At 41.0% G+C, this 19,404-nt stretch overlaps 1 protein-coding gene and 1 long non-coding RNA gene across 5 annotated transcripts in view; both read right to left on the minus strand.

Annotated features, from left to right (window-relative positions):
- The window catches only part of BFSP1 (beaded filament structural protein 1), a 76,414-nt gene that overhangs the window by 33,667 nt on the left and 23,343 nt on the right, over positions 1-19,404 (minus strand). The window lies entirely within an intron of this gene.
- LOC311433841 lies at positions 1,462-17,497 on the minus strand. The gene is made up of 2 exons (XR_014690981.1): positions 17,400-17,497; positions 1,462-2,653 (listed from the first exon to the last, which is right to left on the minus strand). It is a non-coding gene; the product is annotated as an uncharacterized lncRNA (long non-coding RNA).

The following is a 19,404-nucleotide window of genomic DNA, read 5'->3' on the forward strand; positions in this document are numbered from 1 at the left end:
GGACCAGTTGCCTCTTGATTTATTGCAAGAGGCACAAGCGCTGGTTCTGAGCTAGAGCTAGGCCGTGATCTTCGGTCCTCTGGGGGTGGTGGGGAAAAAAGGGCCAAAATGTCATGATCCTGCAGGTTGAATTGAACACATGACACAGAGCGTGCTGGGGGAGCAGGGGAGCAATGCTGAGGTGTCTGGTCAGGGGAGGTCCTGTTTCAGAGAAGCCTCACTGCCCTGCCCGCCCTGGCCATTACCAATGCTCACCTCAGCAGACGTGCTGAACTTGGAGGCGCCGTCACATGAAATAATGCTCCTAACGCCACAGCCTTCACCTTCCAAAGCATGAAAAATGTCACTTGGCCTTCACTGCAGCATTAGTCAATGGCCTCCCACACTGACGATGTGTTTCTCATGGAGCAAAGCCTGTGCTATGAACAGCCCGCATGAAAGAACTGTGCCCTGATCTGTGCTGGAATCGATCAGAGTCCAGCACCTGACAAAAGGGAACTGGTTATAATTTACTCCAAATTCATTGTATCAGCATTCAGAGAAACATTTCCTAATCACTTGAGACAAATTCTCTACCACGGCCACACAGAATTACTCGGGGTTCACTGACAGATCCTACAAACGCTGTTATTTTGCAATCCCCTAATACAAATAGAGGACACGGTTGTTACTGTGCAACCTTCTGTGCAGTTTAAAAGAGCTGTGTTAGGGACAGAGAGGTCCCCAATGTCAGCTGAGAGACAGGACTCCAAGCATTGTGTATTTCTGGATTAAATTCCATTTTCTTGATGGCACCACAAATTCCCCCTGCTGTTTGGGGAGCTCTCAGGTCTCCTCCTGTTGTAGACCTCGGCCGTGGCTACCTGGGGAAGGATCTGGCTGGGCTGGGGTTTGCAGACTCCAGGGCTGGGGTTTGCAGACACCAGTGCTACTCCTCCTGCTGATTCCAGGTCCTGGCTGTCACTGTCATACCCGCTGTCCTTGGGAGCGGGAGGGGAGTGCTTCATGTCACTTGTTATCTGCCTTTCCCTCGTCCTCCAGCTCCTGCTGCGCATCTGAACGGACTGCTCCCAAATTACATGTTCCCAGTTGTCCTGAGGTGTCTGTACCACTTTATCCTTTTCGCATCACGTATTTTTAGCATGTCCCCTCCACCTCACCCATGCGCTCTTTGCTGTAGGATGGCACAATTTGTTTTGACCCTATCGTTTGCTTTCAGAAACTCAATCTCTTTCTAGCTCAGTGCTGGACTCGCTGCTTTTATTCGCAGCCTTCCACATGTAATTCCACATGCTGCATTTGCCTGATCAACCTTGATACTGTCACCCCCACAGCAGTGCTGTAAATTCCCACAATCCCCCGACCCACAACCCATAACCCCACTTGCTGAATTCTGTTCCTTTTCACTCGCAATGTTACTACTGGTTTTGCAGGTACAAGCCATTTTATGTAAAAAATGAATTCTTGCCATAAAATAATTTATATGGAAGTATGGCTACAATCTTTGGAGAAAACACCATTTATTAGCTTTTTTATTTTTTTACTGTAAATTCATGAATTAGGAATCAGGCACTGCTGCACACTCCTCCTCTTACAACGTCCCGTGTAATTCATTAAACAGCTTCGTTGAAATTTCCCAAACTAACTGGGATTGGTCTGAACTGAACTGCTCCACTCTATTCTTTCTATCATTGCAAAGTTGTTTTTTTTGTTTGTTTGTTTGTTTGTTTGTTTTTTGTTTGTTTTTTCATTCTGTCTGGAAACTAGGAAAGCACCAAGACTTCAGATCAATTTTCCACAAGACGAATATAAATTGCAGAATAGATATTAGTGGGAGTAGCAGTGACATCGTCTGTGATCCATCTCCAATGGTCCTGGCACCATTAAAAGGTTTTGCAAAAACAAAACTGGAATACAATTTTTTCCTTGGCTTTTATCTAGATGAAATTCCAACAACAATTAAAGATTAGTAGCCGAAGTGTTCTTCCACAATGTTTCTCACGTAAATGTCTTGCAGTTCTGAGAGTGGCTTTTGGATTTCTGAGTGCTATGAAGGGGTGAAGGGGAAACGCCAGAATCAAAACCCATAAGAAAGCCAGGTTCCCCCAAACACCATAGCCAGCTACACCCTTCAGGATGGACACACGTTGTTTTCCAGTATAGTAAGTTTGTTGATAAAAAGAAGCATGTCCCATGAACTCAGAGAGCACTTATTTCCCAGTCGCTTCCAGATCTTCAAGCAGGGACCAAGCATTCTCCTACAGAAATGTTATTGAACCACTGAGTCACTAAGTAGTGAACTCCAATTTTCATATATAATTGATAGATTGGACTTTTTTTTTTTTTTTCCTTGAATGGTTGGAGTTCAGTATCCAGTGCTTCAGGCAAAATTTTATTGGAGTGGAGGCTGTGTATTCACCAAAGGCATTGAATTTTGAAAGAAGTGATTTTAATGCTGTTTCCTGCAGTCACATAAATGTTGGCCTTCGCTGTGGATGCTTCCTGTTTCAATAAAGTGTATTTATCTCCTCACTGTGAAAGGTTTGCACAGGGCTGGAGCATCACAATTATTCTAAACGGCATCTTGAGGCATGTTTATAACAAACTCCCCAGTATGTCTTTTCATTTTAAACGGCTTACAAATGTTAAAAACCTGACATAACAGAATAGCAAAAGAAATTAGTCTAAATTATTTACTGCAATTGTGCACCAAAAGCCAGTTGCCCACAGCTATGCTTAACTGTCAATTTGTGTCCAGCTAGCCCCAAGGTAATGTCATATAATGTAAATGTGCCTAGCTCTAGGATGGCAAAAATGGGCCTGAATATACACAGAGATTTCATATGTGCTGTCCCAGTTTGCTCTCCTGGGTTTGGCAGAATGCAATAATATATTACCATGGAAGGAATAAAATAAAGGAACAAAACAGGGACTGTGTTTAGCAATAACAGTGTAGCTGCTGGTAGCCCCAGTTCCTGGAAGAAGTCATCTGCGTGAACATTACACAAAGCTGTGTTCCTGCTCGGTTCCTGCTCGATATTTTGGGTCACTGCAGCATGGGCACCAGCTGCCAGCCTGACCCTGCTCTGTTCAGCTCTTCAGCAGGAAAAACTGCAGCCTGCCCTTCCTGTTTTCTGTTTAAATTGTGGGTAAATACACCCCACCGGGCACTTCTTGAGCTGTAGGCTTGTTTTCTGTTAGAATTACCTAAGGCTAAAGTGAAAGTAGTGCCAGCATAGAGTAGCCCTATTGACACCAGAATTGATTCCAGCACAGCAGTTCTTAAGACTGCAATTTGGGAAAAGGAAAGCCTGTGTGTGCAAAGTCTACCTCTGCTTTTAACAGGAGCGAGGTTTCCTGCTCTCTACCAGAGAACGAGGTAAAACCAAAGAGTGCCAAGCTTCATCTGGTGGTTTCTGTAAAGATAAAGGGAAACATTCTACTCATATAAAATAGTACTTCTATTATTCTTCTGCATGTAAAATGGTATTTATACATCAATATGTGGAATCTTTCCTATTTTGCAGATGTTCTCCTATGCTTTGTGGAAGAGCTGGTGCCCTTTTGGTTCAGCCTGCAGCAAAAAGGCCTGTGAGTGCCACGAGATGTAGTGTTTTGATTTTCCTCCTCCAAGTATCCAAAATAGAGGGTTGTACTGAAAGCCACTGTCAGTCATGCTTTACAGCATGAGACCAAACTGTTTTGCACATGTTGGTGTCCAAATCACGGTGACACAGTGTTGGAGGGCTGTGTAAGGCAGGAAGAGGTGAATTGGGTACAGTTACATCCTACTGCCGTTTGGGAGTGACCTGTTCCTCAGGCCATCCCCTGCCCTTGCGAAAAGCAGGATTGTTCTGCATTCAATCCCTTGTAAGAATTGCTGAATTTCACTATTACTTCCACTGTGCCCTGTCCAGTGAGCACAGAACAGCATTCACGTAATTGCATTCTTTTTCTGTTCCCCCTCCACTTTGACCAGAGCCTGATGCACTTGAAATGAGCAGCATGCCCACACCAGCAGATTGTATTTTCCTTTCTCTTGATTTATTAGCTGCTCCTGAAGCAGGGCTCAATCAAATCAAGCCAAAGTCACTCTGCATGCAAATACACAGTAATTCCTGCAAACACACAGTGTTACTGATGGTGCAACCATCTACAAGGCATCATTGATCACAAACACCCCTTTCTGGATAGCATTGTTCACAGTAACATATTCAGATTTAAATATCTCTGGGTCACAAAGATTTTTTTTAAATAAAAAAAAAAAAAAAGCACACTTCCACAGCTGCCCTTTGATGATCTCATAACCATGCATTCATCATGCTTCTCTCTTCTTATCAGTTACAAAGTCTAGGTCAAACTCCTTTGAGGCTACACCTGTAGTTTTAGTGCCCACCGACTCTGACTAAACAGCTTTACTCTTAGTTACTGTGCCTTTTATCACTAGTCTATCCTGCATTTGTTTATCAGTTCGTCTGTTTCTTATTATTCCCTTTGATCTTACGAGGACCACCATCAGCTAGCAGGTGTGCTCGCATCTTTCCACATACCTTACAAAAGGGAGAGAAGTGTCTCAGTGGCAAGGAGAAAAAGCAGCTCTTCAATACGTGGAGAGATTTGCAATGCTGAAGATGAATCCCAGATGACTTCTGCTTTTTAGTCCTCATCAACTCCAGGACAATAAGCACACAAACCTGCCTGGCCCTAGTTGGTAAATAGCCCCGGCAGGTATTGGATTTTGTTCACCTTTGATCAGCTTTTTGGCTGCCGTTGAGTTCCCCTCAAGGATTTAGGCACAAGTTACTTGAGCCTTTTTTTTTTTTTTTTTTTTTTCCTCCCTTCGAGAAAATGCTTCTTGTGGCTTTCTGTTAAAATAAAACTATACTTGCATTTAAGTCTTCCCTTTTTGGCAGAGTCTGTTTGGTATCACAAACATCTCCCTATTGATATCACTATTTTCTAGGTAGTAACCTTTTGGTGCTTTGCTGCCTCAGGTAGAATAAAAGTGAGCTTTTGTTATTTGATTTTTTTTCCTGGAATTGTGTTTTCCAAGGCTGCTCACACCCTCACAAATCAGGAAAGGATAGAAAAACAAAAGGTGCTACAGAGAATAGATCCGGAGCTTGCCTTTGAGGGCATACCATGAGGGCAGCCTCAGGCAGCTCTCCTACCAATTATTATACTAATACAATGATTCCTTTCTGAGAACAAACAAACCCCAAATCACAACAATTTAAACTTTCTGAAAACAAATAAGACTGTCAACAATAGCCTTTGGTACCAAAATTTAGGAATTGCAAGCCAGTAAACACTTCATTTAATTTTTCCTTTTCTCCTGCAGCTGTCAGTGGGGACCTTGCATGATGATCTCAGAAGTCAAATTTTTTTCCCCATCCTTTTTCAAGTTAAAGAAAAAGGACATTGATTGGACCGTGGATTTTGAAGAATATAGATAAATAGATAGAAATATTCTATGACATACTAACTTTGTGCAGTGAAATTGCACCCATAGCAGTGGTCCAATAGACATAATAACTTATGTCATCTACATTTATTTTTGTTGTAAAAAAAAAAACAACAGTATTTTTGCCTATATATTCTTTTCTTTTAGAAGCAAATTCTTTGCTACAACGTCCAAATGTTGCCCCTTTTACAATAGCATAATTCAGATTTCCACTGCTTTTAATCAACACACATCAGAGTTGCATTTCTACTCCAATGTCTGCTTGCTGAAATGGTTGAACACGTTGTAATTAGAAAAGCCACCACAATCACTCTCATGAAGCACAAAGGTGTTACCATGACTCCAAACTTTGTTAATAAAGCCAGTACACATAGGTTTCTCAGAAACATCATTCCTCCCCATTCTTTTCACACATAACTTGATTTGTTCCAAGTACACATTCCTTTATCAACTGGTCATTTATTTCCGTTTCCTTAACTTCAGACAGGTATCTAAAATGCAAATGACAGAAGAATGGTTGTTTTTTTTTTTCATCCCCTAGAATGATAAATTTTGTTATTAGCAGTACATTCTGCTTCTTGTTTTTTATTTTTATTTAAATAACTAGTTACAAATGTCAGTTCTTCAAGCACGCTTCCTGGTTAATTAGGTTTTTCTGTGTGTTTCTTAGCTCCTTTTTTTTGGCCTTCTATTTCCCCTTAACAATGACTACTGGATTTTCCTGTGGTGGTGAATCTCCTCAAAGTTCTCATTTGGAATGTAAATCTGAACATATTTTTCTAGGCCTATTAAGGACAAAATTCAGAACAAAGTTGCAGGGATGGACTGAAAAAAAAAGAAGTGTAAAAAGAAAGACAAACAGAGATCCTACATTTAGTTTGTAATAATCATCTACCCAAACGTGAGATGAGGAGCAATTAGGTAGCTGACAGTTTTGCAGAAAAAGATTGATAGTAATAACAGGGCTGATAAGTTCAATGGGAGCCAGCAGTATCCTCCCATTTGTAACTGAGATAAGAATCAGACTGGGACATGATACATGAGTGTTGGATGCTCAGAGCAGTAAGGGGCAACCAATAACAATTTGCACATATGAAATGGATGTCTGTAGAGAAGACGAATAATGTGATCTGTGTCCTCTCTAGGAAAAATATGCAGTGACCCCATAACACGGGTGGGAAATTCACACATTCACTTGAAATGCAAGAAGCTTATTGCCTGACTTGACATGAATCTCATGTGACGGATGTCTCCATTTTGATGAACTGCATCTGGATGGACGTGTCATTACAAGAAGACATATTTCAAACAAACTCATGTCTGGGCTTTGCTTCCTTTATTACCTAACAGTGGAGAGAGAGAGAGATTAGAATATTCTTCTTTCATTCAATAAAGAAGAGGGGACTTAAAATGGAGTAGTAGGTGCTATTGCATCCTTTTGGTCAAGTGGAGATTGAGAGGAATTCAGAAATAAATTCAGTGGGAAAACAAAACAAAACAAGCAACAACAACAACAAAAAAACACACAAGTAACTGGATGATAATAAGAGGAGAAACAAAGTCAAGCTTCTAGAAAAGTAAAATGTCACAACTTGGCAGGAGCTAGTTAATAAAACCTGCAGAAAAAAATGAAAAACAAAACAAATCAACAATAAAAAAAAAGCTGCCTCCTGACAATAAAACCTGCAGATAAGAATGATGAACTGCTGGGGGAAAAACATACAAGAAATCCTTCAGGAAATAACTTCATCTTCAAGACACTTTCAAACAGATGCAGTGATGACAGAAAAGCAAGTAGGAAGATACTGAAAAGCTGTGAGTAATTTGACACGATCATGCAGTGAAGAAAATACTGACTGTATTTAAGGAGAATGTTCCTATCCAGAACAGAGCCAGATCTGGTGGCTGATCTGGGATTTGGCATCTGTCTCCCTCCCTTCTCGTCCAGGCCTTCAACTTCAATCAGTTGAAGCCCTCTCAAAAGTAATTATTCCTCTTCCCAGAATACCCTCCAGCCTGTCAGTATTTCCCTGGTAATTAAATAGTCAGAAATTGTTGTGTTGTTTGCAGGGAGACTGCTGCACATAGACGGAATTGGGACAATTTGTGATCCATGCAGGAAGCCACCATTGAAACAGTCCTCTGTTCCCTCCCACTTATTTTTGTCTGCTGCAAGACATTTTTATTTAATTTACATGGGTTTTATGTTTACGAAAGAGAATCAGATTTGCTTCTCAGCATCTCCCTCTCCCCTGTCAGCATCTCCCACTCCCTTCTGCCCAATAAGATCTGTAAATCTGCACCTACTGTTTTCTGCAACTTCCCAGGTCTTACTCCTTTCCTTTCTTCCCGCCCACCTCCTCCACAGGGTGTGTGAAGCTGATCTATCTTCTGCCACTCCTTCCCTCCTTTAGGATGAGCTTTTCCATTTGTAGCACTAGGTGCACTGAAGATCTCCAGGCAGTTTCACCCCACTTTTTCTCATCTCGTTTGCTAGGAAAGGTGTTAAAAAGAACAAGAGATATTACCCTTTTCCACAGCACCTCTCTAGAGATGTTTTAGCTCGGCTCAGATCTGACATTTGCCATCCTTCGCTGAGTCTTTCAGCCATTAACCAATACATCAGAACAAGCTCCTGTGTCTGTCAATGTGAATATTTCATGAACTACCGCATAAAATAATTCACTGAAATTCAGTTATAAGTAGCTCAGGTACAAATACTTCCCATCAAAGGTGTCCGATAGTTCATACAAATGGACCTCGCTTTTACCTATTTATAACTTTACCAAAACTTTAAACTCTGAGGTTATATTTGTTACTTTTACCTTCTAATCAAGTTTCATTACATTTCTTATCCTCCATTCCCACCCATTTCAGATGGAGGTTGACATTACCTAGCCTTTCATGTTTGACTTTACAATGCCATACTTTTGCTAACACTCCACTGCACTGGTCTCCATCTGAACAACACCCTGGGTGTTCTGTGATGGTTTATTTCAACGTAAGAATTTACTACAGCTGTGAAGGATGCTGGAGGGACCATGAGGATTTGAGAGCAACAAACTGGTGCCAAGCAACAGGGGCAGCTCCAAGTTCAGGGTTGTCTGAGATACTATGCTACATTGTGCAATACATGTGAAAACACTGATGCGTAACTATTAAGATTTCTGCTTGAGATCATTTTCAGTGAAAAAAAAATTGTTGTTGTAGTTCCTTTACTCACCTTTTTCTCACCTTTTTTTTTTTTTTTTTTTTTTTTTTTTTTTTTTTTTGGTGGGGGGAGGGGAGAGAGGGGAGGGAGATGGACATGCAGTAGTTTTGGTACTACAGCGTAAAAGAAAATCACCAGCAGAACAAAAGGTGCCGTTCATTGCATATGTAGCTAACAAATAAAAGCATTTACGTTCAATATGAGTCTGAGATGAGATAAAGTTAAAAATTTGCTTCTTTCATGTGCAAGATCTATTAACACTATTCATTAAGACTGTGGTTCATTAAGAAGCCCAAGGAACTGAGATCCAGTTCACTTGGAATTTTATGTATTTCATAATTATTATTTCATAATTATTTCATAATTGCTTTCCCTACCTTTAGTCATCTCTCCACAAAACCAATGAGATCCTGCAGTGCCTGGGCTAGAAGAACAGAATTTTTAACTGAATTCCAGTTTTAAGATCTGAAACACTGATAATTCTGCATTATGCTGAAATACGTAACAGTCTCCATTATCTTAATACAAGCCTTGGACACAACTGCAAGCAACACATTTACTTCACTGTCCAAATTATTGGGAGAACAGTGACAAGATATTAGGGAATATTAAATATCAGTAAGAATTTAGAAATAAATCTGCAGTTTCACAACTTTCCACTGAGGTGCAAGAAAATCCATGACTTCTGTTTCAAAAATCTGTGACTTTATATTAACAATTCCATTCCTCATCGTTCACTAGAGGAGATATAACCACCAGAAACACCAGAAGAATAGCTAATTCCATCTCTGCCTTGTGTAATAAATTGCCCTGGCTCACAGCTCACACCTCCAGCTTGATTAACAGTGTCACATCCAGGTATCCAGGAGCCATAGCTCTCATAATTGCATTACAATTCATTATAGCTTTAATTCTATACACAGAGGAAAAGCTAAGCTGGACTGATACCTTCTCAGTCATAACTTTTGCCATCAACATTTTTTTGACGTGTTCAAGGACACCATGAGCTTTCAACTTAGATATCTCAAAACAAAACAAAACAAAACAAAGCAACTGCAAGTTTCACCCCAAATACTTGAAATTTGGCTTATAAGCATGTCCAATTAGAGAATTCTAACAAGAAATATTCAGCAACTTTAACAACACAGATCTAACTGGTAAAACTGTAGGAAAAATATTCTGTATTGAGTTACCAGCCTCTACTTTCCCTTTTATTGGCTTCTGTTAATAAGTTCACTGTATTTGAGTTTTCTGTCTGAAACATAAACACCAACAAATGCCTCCAAACTGTCAAATCAGCTACTGGTTCCTTGTTCTTTTCTGCTGAAGAGTTGCTGTTACCTTTGAAACCAGACTTCCTCAAAAAGCATCTGTCAAAGAACGAATGGTGCTGTGTTTTTATCAATACATTCCCTGGACATTCATGCTCTAGCCTGCCAACCTCATGGTTTATCCAGCTCTCTCCACTACAGGAGCCAGAGTATCACAGCTGAAAGCTTCTTGTGAGGAACAGGACAAGACATGAAGAAAAGCAGCTGAAGCCTTTTGAAGCAGTCTTCTTAAATGATGACAGCCACATGGCACAGCACTCTCTCCCATCAAAGAGTGCTCCCAACGAAAGCATTTGGGTACACCTCAACTCCCCAGGGGAGCCTTTACACAACCCCACATGCAACTGGACTCTGTCTTTGCTCTTTCTGAACAACTCTAAACGTAACCGGAACCGGAACACTGAGCCGAACTGATATTGTATAAACTCACTTTAGGATAGAATAAATTTTGTGGTTAAAAATTAATGAGAATGAAATAGATGACATCTTGTTATCTGTCGATTTTCTGTTATGTTGAAGCATCTTGTTAATTGAAACATCCCGTTATCTGTCGACCATCAGTCAGGCTGAGACTTGAGATAACTTGAGTCAACCTTCTGTTATGTCTTGTTAACTGAAACATCCCATTATCTGCCAACCCTCAGTTAGGTTTGAGCCAACTCGGCATTTCTGCAGCTTGGAAAACAACTGATTCATCCAATCTGGCATTTTTTTAAGCAAAAGGTGAAAAGTGCATCACGAGGAAGACCTACCGTCTTCCTCCCAAAGACCACTGCCCACATCCCAAAGACCCCAGCCTACAATTCTTGGAAGGCTTTGCGCAAGCGCAAGGACTGATAAGCTAATTAGCATACGAAGCGAGAGTAGGCGGGGTTAGGTAATGAATATGTATAGACATTAATAGAATATTCATTGTTTTGCTGTATAAATATGAGATAGTTTGTTACTTCGAACGTGCACGATAGGTGGAGAGATCCCCTGTGCATCCAGCGCTGCAATAAAGAATATACCACTTAAGGAAATTTCGGCTTTGATCTTTGAATCAGAACCCCAGGTGGGACCCTAGAAAACCTGTACGGAGCCCCTTTCTCCCATCAAAAAGTGCCCCCAACAGAAACCTTTGGGTACACCTGAACTCCTCTGGGGAGCCTTTATGCAACCCCACATGCAGCCGTACTCTGCGTCTTCACTCTTTCCAAACAACCCTAAACGTAACTGTAACCTGCTGAGGTCAGCAGGAATTTCACAGCTGCAGTAGAGGCAGAATGGATTGCACTTCTGCACTGTTTTCATCTGGTAGCAAATGTCTATAAAACAGCCTGTGGCCTATGATATGCTTTCACACAGACCTGGTGTTCCCCAGCAGGGCTGTTTATATGAACAGAATTTGGCACTTGCTGTCTTGGGCAAAAGGGTGCAAATTTACTTCTCGTAAGCCCATATTATTCTCCAACACCTATTTGCTCCTGGCTTCCAAAAGTTGCCATAAAACAGGAACTACAGCTTCTTTTTTTGTGTGAAATGACAGAAAAGTAGCAGTCCTCCCAGTTGCAGAGCTGTGAAAAAATGATGGTTGTTAGATATATTCTTTCTGTGACAGGACTTTTACAGTAGGAAATTAGTGTTAGCATGCACAATCCAAGGGCACTTCCTCAAAGATAGCAGCTGAAAGCAGCTTCTGCTGGGAAACAGAACAGAGTTTCTTCTCTAGTAGAAACCCTCCCTGTCTCACAACAAATCCCCTAAGTCATTGCTACAGACCCAGTCCTTACTGGGGTAGCTGTGAGCAACCATCTGGAAACACTATACCCCTCTTCTGGCAGACAGCCCTCTCTCGTGCTGTTCCATGGCTGAGGGGACATAACCAAAACTCAGAGGTCTGTTCCTAGGAAGCCGTTCATCCAGTGCAGCTGCGGACTCTGATCTGCTAATACTTTGTTAATGTGTTTCTCAAGATGACAGGAATCTCCCAGCTCTGACTTCTGCCCGACATGCTCTCTGCTGCTTGTACTTGAAGAGCTTGTGTGTGCCAGAAGCAGCTGTCTGAGCTTAAAAAAAAAAAAACACAGAGCACTTAGACATATCTGAAGGCACTAGTGGCCCAGTGTTCCTTGGCTCTCCCTTGGGCTGATACAGCATCAATGACATTTTTTATCTAGGGCTGCAACGAGTTGAAACTAAAGATTTTTCTAAATTGGTGTAATATTTTAGTGACAGAACTAATGCAATGAGAAGTAAAATTCAGGCATGCACAAGAGATAAATAAATAAATAAATAAATTGCTAAGAGCCATAAAAATAGTAACATAGAGAGTTTCAGCCCTTCTCGGCTTGTTAATACCCCCTCACCCCCCAAAAAACTATGATTTCAAGTACTTCCTAGAATCAGGGTCCCAAATGCAGTAGGATACATGAGCAGTTTGTCTTTCAAGCCGATCAAGGATGTCAGTGAAGGCAGAAATTGCCTATCCACTTTCTGAAATAATTTTATGAGCTAACGTGGTCTGACCAATCATCTCAATTTGAAAAACAGAGCACATACATCTGCAGAGATGGAGCAGATGCAAAGTGGGCAGGTAAATCATTTTTACCTCGAATCACACTGTGTTCCCACTGCCAAGTGATCTTTCAATCTTATCATTTACTTACTTGCTTTTCTCCTCTGACACTTTTGAGTGCAGAGCAGGCTTATAAAATCACTATGCACCCTAATGTTAATCAGCAACAAAAGCATCCATGGGTGACGAGTAGGATGCTGACCAGCAGCGTTCAAGATTTAGGGTTCTGAAATAACGACTAAATTTACCAACGATTTTGGCTCCAAGATCCACACCAAGTGCTATGTTATACTTAAATGAGCAACTAATGCCGAGAGCTTTCAGAAACATTTCTCTGAAGAGGTCCGAGGGATAAATAAGAAGGCTGACCCAGGTTGTTAACCCTACTAATAAGGCACTGTTTATGAGAATGGTTAACAATATAATGAATGGCAGAAAAGAAAGCACAAAGCATTGGGCAAGGGGAAAAAGGTGAACAATTTAGGTAGCCTTTAATACCTGATGCCATAAAACTTGAGTCCTTGCACACAGCAGGAGGTATTTGACATTTTCCTCTTCAGAGATTAGCACTTGCAGGTATTGATTTAAACTAGGATTTATACCATGCCTGTCATTTTTACGAAGGGCACAATAAGAGAGAGTAGCAAGAAATTGCCAGGCACACCGTCCTTAATCAGCTGCAAACTGTTTTCACCCTAAATCTGCAGGCCTGTCAGGAAAAGCAAAATGCACACAACTAAGTGAGGCAGCAGGAATGGGCATTCAGCAGGACTGAATAAAAATAGCGACCAGAAAAGAGTGCCATTAGAGAGCTTTATCTTTTATTTTTAATCTGCAACACATTCACAGCTCATGACACCTCTTTTTAAATCTTATTATGTGGTTTGCGTTAGAATTCAAGCTCCTTCTCAAACACCAAACTCCCTGTGCCCTCCTCAGGGCACCTGAGCAAATCAGAAGGCTGATGGGCTAACTTTTAATCACCTGAGTTGCTCGCTGGAGGCAGGCTCAAGTAATATATGTATGCTTCCCCTCTCTCAACCCAGCAGTCTTCCATTTGCAGAAGTAAGTTTAAAAACACTCTACATAAAGAAAAAACCCACCCAGCTCTGCGTGAATGAGACTTCAAGGTTGAATATATCATTAAGAATTTCTTTGGCATGAACAGAGCTAAACGCCTCAGTTCTTTTGATTCCCTGTAAGAGCTGGGCACCTACCTTGCTCTCGGTGCAATCCCAAGTGAATTCCATCAGGCCTTGTTCCTCTAAACCATTCTGAAAACTGAAGTCTTGCCTCTTTGGCAGTTATGGAAACAAATGCTACAGCCAGGTGTATTTCAATTACGATGGACAAAAATTGCAGGGAGAAAATATTTTCTGCTTCTCTTACAGTGCCCAAACCTCTAAATTAAAAGCAGTAAAATGGGTGCCTCTTTCACCACTGAAGTCTGCTTGAAAATTGCTTTCCCATTCAGCCCGCACTCAGGAATTCAAATTATTTTATTCTAAAAGTTAGAAACCACCAGAGGTTCCTGCCTCTGTGTGAAATGGATTCATATTTGCAAGAATTATATCTTTCTTGATAGGATTTAGGTCTGCATGGCCCTTTATTGGCTATGCTACCCTGCTAACACAGAGTTGTTTCTGTTAGGGTTAAGTTCAGGCAACAAGTGCCATGCACCTTTTTTTCATTCTCTTCCTGGATGAACTTAAGTAAAGCACAATGCTGGTCCCTATGAGGTGCAAGTAATCTCTGGAACGGTACAAAAAAATTGGACGTCTTCTCTACTGTGTCTACAACTGATCAACATTTTACAATTGCTTTTTAATGCATTGAAGCATCTCTCTATCATTTGTACTGCCTTTTGAGTTTGTGTTATTGATTCAAAGATGACCAGAAGTGTATCTGCTGTAAAAAGAAAACCATGAAGCTGGAAAAGCAAGAGAGCTGTCCATGCTGCTTGGTGATCACCAGGGTTTTACAGACACACTGTCTCAACTGCTGTTGCATCTCCGTAGAGTGTATTAACAGGCCCCCAAAGCTGCACCTGTGCTTTTGTCAGCAGCCAGCTCTGCTTCAAGATCTCTTCTCATCACCAGCTAAAAATGTCTAAGGCTTCTTCTGTCACAGGAATTGAGGAGCAAGAGAAAAGGAGGGCAGGGACAGAGACCCAGAGCTGCACTGGGATGCCTGGCTGGCAGCTGGAGGAGGGGGCTGCAGCCACAGCTACCTGCCACCCCAACCTGCAGCTTCACACCTGCGAGCAGCAGCAGCAGCCAGCCTCACTTACAAGGGCTCTTTCCTGATAATTAGTAGGGAGACCTCCCTGCATTTTTTTTCTCTGCAGCCTACATTTTGAGAAAACTGCTCTCCACATCTACACCTGTTTGAAGGAAGCTCTCAGAGGAATGTTGTCAAAATGCAGGACACCTCCATGGCCCAATGGGGCCAATTTATGATGGCTGAGGGTCCCACCAGCCCATGTTTCTCATTTCTCTGCTACTCAATCTGTATTCAAAATGTTTTGCTATCAGAGATTTATCCTACAAAATAGTAATACCATTCTGGTTTAGTGCCAAGGCTGGGCTAAGGGATGGCAATACATTAATGCTCCAGGTGATCAGCTCAGCAACTTCCAACTGGCAGTCACAGCTCTCTGAAATTATCCTGGCAATAGTACATGCTTTCAGATATGCTCACTGCTCATGCCTTAAAAGCAGCATGCAGTAAATGTGAGACATACTCTTCTGTGTATATAACAAGTCTAAAATAATTCCAGTGATCCAGCCAACCAGTCAGAAAATTATTTTAGGTTTTGTACAAACATCTATTGTTAAAGCAGGGATATACAACCAGCTTAGGGAGAACCCAAAAAAAATGTTTTAACATTAAATAAAACATAACATAATCAAACTAGAAAATGAAGATTATTGTTGTGTCCAAGGTAAAAAAATGCTTCTGGAAAGGAAAAAAAAAGTTTATTTTAATAGGGCTATACTTTTAGTTAGACCCCACTGAATTTACTGGAGTGGACTTTAAGAATAGTATAATATGGGAAATCATCCACACCACACAACCCACTGTAGGTTTATTCTACAGAGAGCACAAGGTTTCATTCCCTGCTTGATGAGATAGGTCAGCTCTAATTCTAACAGAAGAAGTTTCAATCCAGCTTTGGAAGAAGAAAATTCCTGCATAAACAAGCCTTTCCCTGCAGCATATTTAATCTTGATCTCTTCCTACTGCCAAAATAGTTTATGGGATTCACTGTGCCTCAGTCCAAGGAAATAACAGCTACAGAAAGTTTGCTTGTGGTAGAAATACACCCGGCATTGTGATGGAGGGAAGATCAATATAAACAAGAAAACAATTGTTCATTGATTTTTTTTTTGTGTGTGTGCTTATCCAATTACCAGTAACTGGTATGTTTGTATATACTGTGACGTAAATCTAAATCTGTCTATCACAGACATCTAGCACAAATAATATTTTACAACAGATTAACTGCAGCTTTGTGCTCCTTCAGCATCTGTCTTCCTCCTGAAGCACTGTCTCCTCTTCTAGGGTTGCTCTCTTTCATTTTGCTCTCCAAGTAAACAACCTCACCTGACACCTTATTCATCAACCAGTAATGGTGGAGAAGGTGAACGTGCTTGCACTCCTGATTTGCTGCTCTTCTTGTCAGACAGTACAAGGAGACTGAAGGCAACAGTTTTTGAAGCACCAAACTTAGTGATTTGCAGTATGTCAGAAATTGTCCTTGCTTTTGCATATTGCACTGACACAGCAGCTGCCTGGCACCTGTTCTTAGTTCTCTGAGAGCAGCATTGACTTAGAGTTAGCCCTACCATTACTGTACAGAGACTAATGGGGGTTGTGTTGAGTTTTGGTTACAGGTGGCCAGAAAGCCCTCCAAAAGAAAAGACCCTCACAAAATTGGAAGACCAAAGAATTTGTTCTGCCCTGGGGAATGTGCTGACCAGTACCATTTCTACATGCTTCATGCTGCATTCAACTGTATTTTTCCAGTCTAGTCTGAAACATTCTTAGTTTAGGTTGAGACTACCTGAGCTTCCCTATACATTCTTCCCAGCAGTGGGATGACTGCTCTTCAGTGTTTACCTTTCGATTACCTGCCTCCAACATAAATTCTGCAAGCAATCTGCCATTTGATGAAAACACACTTGCTTTCCTGTTTGCATGCATGGCAGCTTTCAGCCAATGAGTCCCCAGACCAGAGAAGCCATCAATGAAATACACATTTGTTATGCTGTTTGAATTACAGTTCAGGCTAGCAAAATTAAAAGGAAACAAAAAGCTGAATGCTGTCCCACACTGCTCCATATAATTAAAGAGAATTAAAGAAAAGCCCCAGGGTCAGTGACATTGGTGCTGGGCAGGAACAATACCTAGGGAGCTGCAGAAACTGTTAGCACTTGGGAATCTTGCACAGTTTCCCACTGTAGAAGGTGAAGTAATTAATCTGTAGTCTATGTGCCTTGGCCAGCCCAAGAAAGGAGAGAGGAAATGGGAAGAAAGATGGTCAAGCCCTGAAATGTATGATGTCTGGGATATCTCAAGGGAGCTGATTCCAGGAGAGCAGTCTTGAGGAAGAACATGGAGCTGGCATTCAGGACAATAGGATTTTACTCCTGTCCCTGTCCATGCACAGAAAAAGACATTTCCCCCCTCTGTTTCCTTTCTTATCACTTTGTCTGCCCTACTGATTTAGATTGAGAAGCTTTGCATATTTACAAATTGGCACTCTGATCCTGAGCAAGACTACGAAGTGCAGCGTGCCATAAATAAGCATTATGTTATGCAAATGACACTGACCTGGGAGGTCACTTCACATGTTGGGTCAGAGATGTCATTCCCACAATGTTGCAGGATAACAGCCTTTCCACATGCTTTGTTGGCCAAAGCAGACCTGACTGAGGTGAAACAGGGGCAGGAAGGGGTCAAAGTCCAACCTACGTTCGGACTCTTTTATTTAAAGCAGAAGACTCACTCACCTCTAAAATAACCCACTAAAGCACATTCAATGTAGATGAAATATTCTGTTCCTCTTCAATCCAAGCAACAAATTTGGTCTATTCCAAACAAAAGGGGTCTCTTCAAACAATACTATGAGAAATTTCTGTAGAAGTGCTGGATATATCTCTAAGCAGAAGCTCTTTCCCCAAAAAGGCAAGAACAACTTGGATTTCAATACCAACTACCAACTAGGATTTTTCATTTCTTCTTCAATACAGGCAGAAATGACTCAACAAGGTGAAGGAATGAAGAGGAACTGACAACTAGCTCCTCATGCTGTCTGTTGAGACAAGCCCAGTGCAGCCAAGGTAGCAATCTGCTGTCCCTCGGGTGAGCACAAAACAGATTTATAAACCTGTTTCTAAATCCTCTTTCCTAAAGTTCCCCAAGGAGAAACAGAGCTCAGAAAAGCCCTTTACTTAATAAAAACCTTTATCCAGGAGGCAGTACACTGTGCAAGACCATACATCATGTAACATTGATTCCTGGTACTGATAGCCTAAGATGAACACTTTGCTCCATTTGCCTTTAATATCCTTAGGAAACCTCTTGGAATGGGGTAAATCGTTAAGGAAGGGGACTCTAAAAATTTACATCTGTACACTGTTATGTAGAAGCCAGGAAAGTTGCTTCTATATAGATGTATCTGTATGTACTGTGTCTTTATATCCATGTAAAAATATAAAGCACTGATACTTCTTATTGGTGGAGAATGCTAGTGTAGGGAGAAAATGGCACATCTTTATTTAATATGCTATTTGTGGAGCATATCCATGTTACACTCACCATCAAAACAACTGCGCTTTGTAGGCTGAAAAGCCATAGGACACGTTTTGGTGATGCACTGCAGAAAATGGTGAGAAGAATCAACTCTGCCCAGATCTGGCTGATTTATAAAATAGTTTTAGTGTTCAACATGATAAAGGGACTTAGATTTCATGTTTTAATAAGGGAAGGAATTAATTTTCAATTGACTTGGGGACCTATGTAAAGATTACCTGAGAAGGGTAATTTAGAGGGTTGATTTGATTTCCATCTCCTCCTTTGATCCCACCTTTTTATTCTCAGTCCCCTCCATGTCAACCCCCCTCCCCACGTTTGGCATGCCATATTGGCTTTTTGATCTCTCTCCTTCTACATCTTTCCACAAAGTGTAACTAACTCCTCATTTAAGTCTGGCTCATTTCTTGACATGACACAGAAAGGTAAGCCAATACATTTTAGATGAAATTCAATGATGCCCACACTATTGCAGTTTGGTCAGCAGCTATTCATTAATCTATTAAGAAAAATAGGACCTACTAAACGATGCAAGCTGAAACTTTTCCAAGTGTATACCAAACAATTTACCCAATTTACCCAAATCACTAACAATTTTGCAAGATCAATAGAAAAAGCGACTTACAGAATCAATATCCATTCCTTCTCTCTCAACTCTAAGCCTGGAGAGCAAGCCATATTAAATGTAAAGCTAACCTGATCTAGGCATTGCACTCCCCCTCTAAGGGCAAAGAATTCTGTGACATTTGGAAATGGCAGCTACTTACACACCATTCATTTTTCAGTAGCATCCGTTTCAAAGTGATATCATTACATGAATGAGCTCTACCTACTGCTTGTGGAGAGCTTTGCCTGGGCTGGTTTTGTTTTGTTTTGTTCTCTTTGCAAATAACTGTGTAGTATAAAGCTCTGAATTGCATGCATTTATGAATCTGAGTCTAAGTGTGCTGCTATTTTCCCAGGAAAACTGTCATTATAAAAACAGCCAGCACAGGGCCTCATGGCACTTAACTCATAAGACAAT

The sequence above is a fragment of the Aythya ferina genome (assembly GCF_964211825.1).
Source record: "Aythya ferina genome assembly, chromosome: 3".
Classification (NCBI taxonomy): domain Eukaryota; kingdom Metazoa; phylum Chordata; class Aves; order Anseriformes; family Anatidae; genus Aythya; species Aythya ferina.